General features: G+C 47.2%; 1 protein-coding gene across 2 annotated transcripts in view; it reads right to left on the minus strand.

The window, feature by feature from the left end:
* KIF3B (kinesin family member 3B) overlaps nucleotides 1-2,111 on the minus strand; it is a 40,016-nt gene extending 37,905 nt beyond the window's left edge. For both annotated transcript variants that reach the window (XM_054573897.1, XM_054573896.1), the window contains exons 1-2: nucleotides 2,031-2,111; nucleotides 846-929 (exon numbers count right to left, since the gene is read on the minus strand). The gene's annotated coding sequence lies outside the window, so the exon portion shown is untranslated. The remainder of the gene's footprint in view (nucleotides 1-845; nucleotides 930-2,030) is intronic.
* Nucleotides 2,112-6,000: the final 3,889 nt, after the last annotated feature.

Here is a 6,000-nt window from a genome sequence, read left to right on the forward strand (position 1 = left end):
TCCATATCCTCCACTGTGCCGGACATAGAGGGATTAAGTAAACATTTAATGAATTGGAAGTCAAACCACCAACCCAGGACGGCACCCTACAAACACCTCTTATCTTCCTCTGCAACTCCTGGTGCGGGATGGCAGGTTTCTGGGACAACCCTGTAATAATGCTGTCATTTGTATAGTACTGCCACAGCCACTCTTTCAAGCTTGCAATGAGCTTGTGAGGTTGACCAGAGCTGGTATTACCAGCACACACTTTAATTCATTCATTCACCAATCATAAATAGAATATTCAAGTACTATGTTAAGCCTACATAACAATAGCTAATGTTTACTAAAATTGCCAGGCATTTTACCTGTATTAGCCTCAAATATATCCTTACAATAGTCCTACATGGTGGACACTATTATTCCCATTTTATAGATAAGGATACTGCAGCACAAAGAGGTGAGGTAAACTGCTCAGTGGAACACAGCTTGGAAGGGGCAGTGCCACGGTCTGAACCCAGGCAGCCTGGTGCTCTGCTTTAAACCACAAGCATGCGACCGGAATTGTGTAACGGCACTGAGAGGTCCTTCAGATATCATCTAGCTTGCTGCTCTTATTAAAGAGGAGGAGACTGAGGGACAGAGAAGGCCCCTTTCAAACAGTCCAGCTCTTTTTGAGGCTCACACTTTGGATGGTATCTATTTAAATGAAGCTCTATGTAAGATCTTATTTCTTTGCCACTGGCAGACAAGCCTCTAGCGGTAGCAGTTTGAGTAACAAAAGAATCCCCCTGTGGCTTGGTCATAGTTACTGTTGAGAAATCAGGAACATCAGAGTCTGTGGGAGAAAATACAGGATTTACCTGGAAACGTGTCCTGCTCCATCACTCAATAGGCATAAGATTCTTAGGCAAGTCATTCACTTTTCTGAGCCTCAGCTTCCTCATCTGTGAAATGGAGATAACATCACCACCTACCTGGCAAAATCTATGTGAAGATTAAACGAGAGAGTTTACCTGAAAAGTTCTTCTTAATCATACTTGTAAATAGGTTTTCCATGTTAAGCACTTTCCAAAAGATGTAAGATACCCTTTTCTTCTGGAAAAGTCAACAAGACCCAAGCAGAAAATAAGATCATCACCTTGGCATCTACAAAGACTTGAGCGCAGGGCTTCCCACATCAGAGCCACTCGCAGAAGTCCTCATCACCTCCCGCGCTCCGAGCAGCGGGATGGGGAATGAAAGCTGGGAACGGGGGATGTCAACAACAGCGGGAGGAATGCCCACATGAGCTGGCAGTCTACACCTCCGAATCTCACCTGCCTCACAGTCATCTCCTGGAAGCCTTGCCCAAGCCAACCCACATGCTTCCTAATAGCTTGCTGAGCACTTACTCTGTGCCAAGCTACTTGAAGTACTCTGTCTCCCTGGATTCCCACAGTGGTTCATTAACAGTTTACAGATAAAGAAAAGGCTCAGAGATTAACTTGCCCAAGGCCACACAATTACTAAGTGGAAATGTTGAGTCGCAAACTCACTCAGACTTCAGACTGGACACTTGGTCCTCATACTGGGGTGTCCTACGAATTCTCTCTCCCCTTTTAGGGCACTTTCAACATACACACCTCATCATCTTAACCACTCTGAGCGGTAGGCCTTAGGAAATCCTTGGCCAAACAGGTCAACAGAGGCCACAGAGGGGAAGGGGACTTGCCCAAGGTCACGGACTGAGCTGGGGCAGCGCCGAGGTTCGGACTACAGGCTTTGGCTTCCCCATCTCCCCCGAAGCTGGGTCCCTGACCACAGCCCCAGACCCTCCAGGTGGACCCTGACCCCTTACCGCAGGGTCTGGCCGCACCTCCACCCGGGGAAGGAGGGGCGCGGCCGCCCTTACAGCGGGAGGATGCCCGGGAGGCAGGGCAGAGGATGCTCCCGCTCCGGGAGTAGCGAAGCCAGGCGGCGGCGCCAGCGCGAGCCTCCGGGAAGATCCCCGGAGGCAGAAGGCGGAGGCCCTGCCCCGCGGATTCCTGGGTTCCTCCGCGACTCACCTGCGGCGCCAACTGAAAGCGGGCGGCGACGGCAGGGACGGCGGCGAATCCCGGACTCAGCCATTCCCGGCTGCCCCGGATGGGGAGAGACCACGGCCGCTCACTTCCTTAGCAACTCGGCTCGCCGACCCACTTCCTTAGCAACCAGTGTCAATTTCAATAACTTTATTGGGATACGAACAGCGGACCACGAAAGCCTGCGGGGCGGGGCGGGGTGGGGTTGGCTCAGTATTGGCTCCTAGAAGGTGCCCAACAGGCCTTGGTCTTTCGCCCACCTAAGGGGTGTGAGGAGAGAGCTATGTGACCTGAGTCCAGCAGTGCCTCGGTTTCCCCATCTGTAAAATGGTATGCACTGCCGTGGTCTCCGCACGCGACTTCAGCCACAGTTCGACCTTTCCTAAAGCACTTTCACATCAAACAGCTCTCAAACTGCTACTGAGATCCCATTTAGGGTCCACCCGGTCAGTCAAACCAAAAACTGGAATCATTCTTGTCCCTTCCCTCTCCCTCACTCCCCACATCCAATCAGTCAGCATATCGTCAGCATATCCCTTATTCTACCTCTCAAGTACTGCTCCTGTCTGTCCACCTTTTCCCATCTTCAGTGCCACAGCACCAGGCCAGGCCAGGCCAGGCCGGTTCCGGTCATCTCTAGACTGCTTGCAATATATGCCAATTCTTATGGCCTTAGACAAGTTGCTTTCCCTTTCTGGGCCTCAGTTTCTTCATCCACAAATTGGGCATGAGTCCTGCTGGATGACCTCACAGAATTCTTGTAGGAGAGGTGATCGTGTAGTGAAATAGAATGGAATGTAGGGAAATAGCCACGTAGGAGAAGCACAGTGATTATGCTCAAGGGCAACTAAAGATTCCATGTGGGAGTTGGGGGATGTGGGGTAAGGGAGTCAGGCAGATCTGAGTTTGGGTCTCAACTCTGCCATTAACAGCTGTGGGGTCTTGGGCAAGACACATGCTTTCTCACAGCCAGTGAGTATTGGGTCCAAGAAGCACAGCGTGGTTTCAAAGTTCATGACATTAAGAGACAGTCAGATGTGGATTTGAAATCCAACTCTGCCATTTATCAGCCATGTATGACCTTTTGACCTTTTGGCTTTTTCCAAGGAGCACTGAAAGTAAAGGAATTCAGACATGACCAGGCACGTTCAGGGTAGTATGGCCGTAGGCTGAAAGTAAAGAAATTCAAAGGCACATTCTTGACCAGTAAGAAAGTGTGATCAGGGGGCAAAAAGAGAGAGCACATGGGTGTGAGAAGCAGACAGATATTCCACAGGTATAAGGTGGTGGTCTGGGCTGAGGAGACCAAGAGGAAGGCCATGGGAGAGCTGAAAGTCACAGGAAGAACATTCAGGAGTACTTACAATGAATTAAGCACATCAATCCTTACAATCGCTGAGTATGAAGATACTATTATCATCCCCATCTGTAGGGTGGCCAAGGTTATGTCATCGCCACATGAATCCAGAGCCCACACTCTCTCCTCTGCCTACAGTCAGGTGACCTCAGCTCGGTCTCTTCATCTCTCTTAATTCTCCTGCAAATATTGGGTGTGTGTCTACAGCAGTAAAAGAAAAAAAAACAAAACAAAACCCAAAAATCTCTTCTCCATCTCTCCAGAGGCTGCCAGACTCATGAAGAGGAGACACAAACTCATGATTTCGGCTCAAGGTGAGGCCTGTGCAAGCATGTTCAGCACATCAGTGACTGGGGGCAAACATAATTTTTGGTTATCCCTGTCCCTGTCCACAGCCCATCACCCAGAGGAATAGGCTGGAGGCCCCTCCTGCCCACACGGGTCCACCTCTCAGCTGGCTGAATGGTATTTCTCTCTTCTCCCTGGCTGGGCTCCATGAGCTTGCCAGACTCTCTGTGCCTTTGTTGCAGGGGTGCTCCCCACCTGGAATGCTCTCTCTCCCCAGGACCCTTCTCTCCACACATACATGACATATTTCTGTTCATCACCCCCTATCCAAAAGTAAGATCCTGCAGACTTCCTCTGTCTGCTGGCTGAGTTTTGTCTCAGCCCTTTGTCTCAAAGGAAAATGATGTATGTTCTGGCACCTAAGGGGAAAATGTGACCTGCACTTCTATCAATTAAAAACAAAGTCCCCCAAACCTTGGAATGTACCTCAACCACTTTTCAAAAGTTACCCTCATAGACAGAGCTGGAATTAGTGGATCGAAGCCCCAGGGAGGCCCTCATTATAGTTGTCATTTTATTTATTGCATTTGTTTAGCACTGCATATATTATTGATAAATATTAGTCCATTGTTTATTTGTAAATTGTCTTTATTTATAGCTCTGTATTTATTGCTGTGCCGTGTGTGCCAGGCACTGAGGTAAGTGCTTGAGAGCCCATCTGACTTATCACATAGCTGCCTCTTTAAGAGATAAAAACTATTATTATCCCCACTTCACAGAGAAGAACTGAGGCTCTAAATAATTACCCAATGAGTAAGTGGCAGAGCCAGAGTCAAATCTGTTCTAACTCAACTTCAAAGCCCGTGACTTTGGCATTTTCTGGACTCACAAACTGGTGGTCTGTGGGCAGAATCTAATGGCAGTTGTGTTTTGTTTAGCCTGCTATGTTTTATAAAATAGAGAATTAATTGCCACCATTTAAAAAACCAGAAGATTTCCCATATACATTGGGATTTCCAGCCTCTCTTGAAATAAAAGAGTTGGGAGTTCCCACAGGGCAAGAATTGCCTGGAATGAGTAGCAGCTGCCCCTGTTGACCTGGATGTGTGAGTTTCACTTTCCCTTATGCTCCCCAGCTCCACACCAACCTGACCCATGCATTTTTCTTGCCTCCCTGGCTCTTGGAAGCATTTGAGTTTGTGATTCCTGGGTCCACAATTTCTAATCATTGGAATTGCTTTGCCAATGTAGTGAGATCCCCATCACTGGAGATGTGCAAATTGAGACTAGTTGACTACTTGGTAGGGTGTTGGAAGGGGATTTCAAGAGGCAGTTGGGGAACTGGATCAGATATCATATGTAATCCTTTCAAGCCCTACAGTGCCAAATATTTACTTAAGACTTTGCAGTATATATTATTAACAACTAACTTTCCCTCTGGTCTCAATTTACTACTTCAACCTTCTTTTCAGCTACCTCAATTTCCCTTCACCGTGGTTCCTTGATTGATCTATTCATATATATTTTTTAATCATACGATTATGCTGTATAAATTCTTGTAAGCTTCTTCAAATCCTTTTTGAAGTAAGGCATGGGGAACAAATAAAGCCATAAATAAATATTTCCATAAAGGGCTTGGCTCCAGGTAAAGAAAAGAAACAAAAGAGAATTATAAGTTGTAACTGCCAAGTTATCTCAGCTTCCTGAGATGCTCAGGCTCAAGGAGATAAAGAACAGAAGGCCCGCCCTGGCTGGTGTGGCTCAGTGGCTCAGTTAGTTGGAGTGTTGCCCTGTCACCAAAAGGTTGCAGGTTTAGTCCCTGGTCCAGGTGCATATGGGAGGCAACCTGCTGATGTTTCTCTATCACACTGATGTTTCTTTCTCTCCCTTCCTCTCTCTCTCTCAAAGCAATGAAAAAAATGTCCTCAAGTGACAATTAAAAGAAGAAAGAACAGAAGGACCTAAGAATCTTGGAAGCAGCAGCTATAAGCCTGTGCCTCAGTGCTCCCAATCCACTGTCTCAGGAAAGGCAGCCTCCAAATTTTACTTCCCATTCTTTATTTAAAATAGATTTAAAAATCACATTACAAACTGTGATTTTAAATAGTCACAGGTTCCTTGACACCCCTCCCATCGGGAGGGAGAATTTATGTGTTCTTTCCTCAAATCTGAGTAGACTGGTGGCTGATTAAACCAATAGAATATGGCAGAAGTAATGCTACGTGACTTCAGATATTGGGGTCATTAAAAAACAGTTTTCCCTGGTCCTCTTTCCACACCCTTCTTCCTGGGACACTCCCTCTTGGAACA

This window comes from Pteronotus mesoamericanus, unplaced genomic scaffold (assembly GCF_021234165.1).
Source record: "Pteronotus mesoamericanus isolate MK-2021 breed Mesoamerican mustached bat unplaced genomic scaffold, CSHL_Meso_final contig_25, whole genome shotgun sequence".
Taxonomy (NCBI): domain Eukaryota; kingdom Metazoa; phylum Chordata; class Mammalia; order Chiroptera; family Mormoopidae; genus Pteronotus; species Pteronotus mesoamericanus.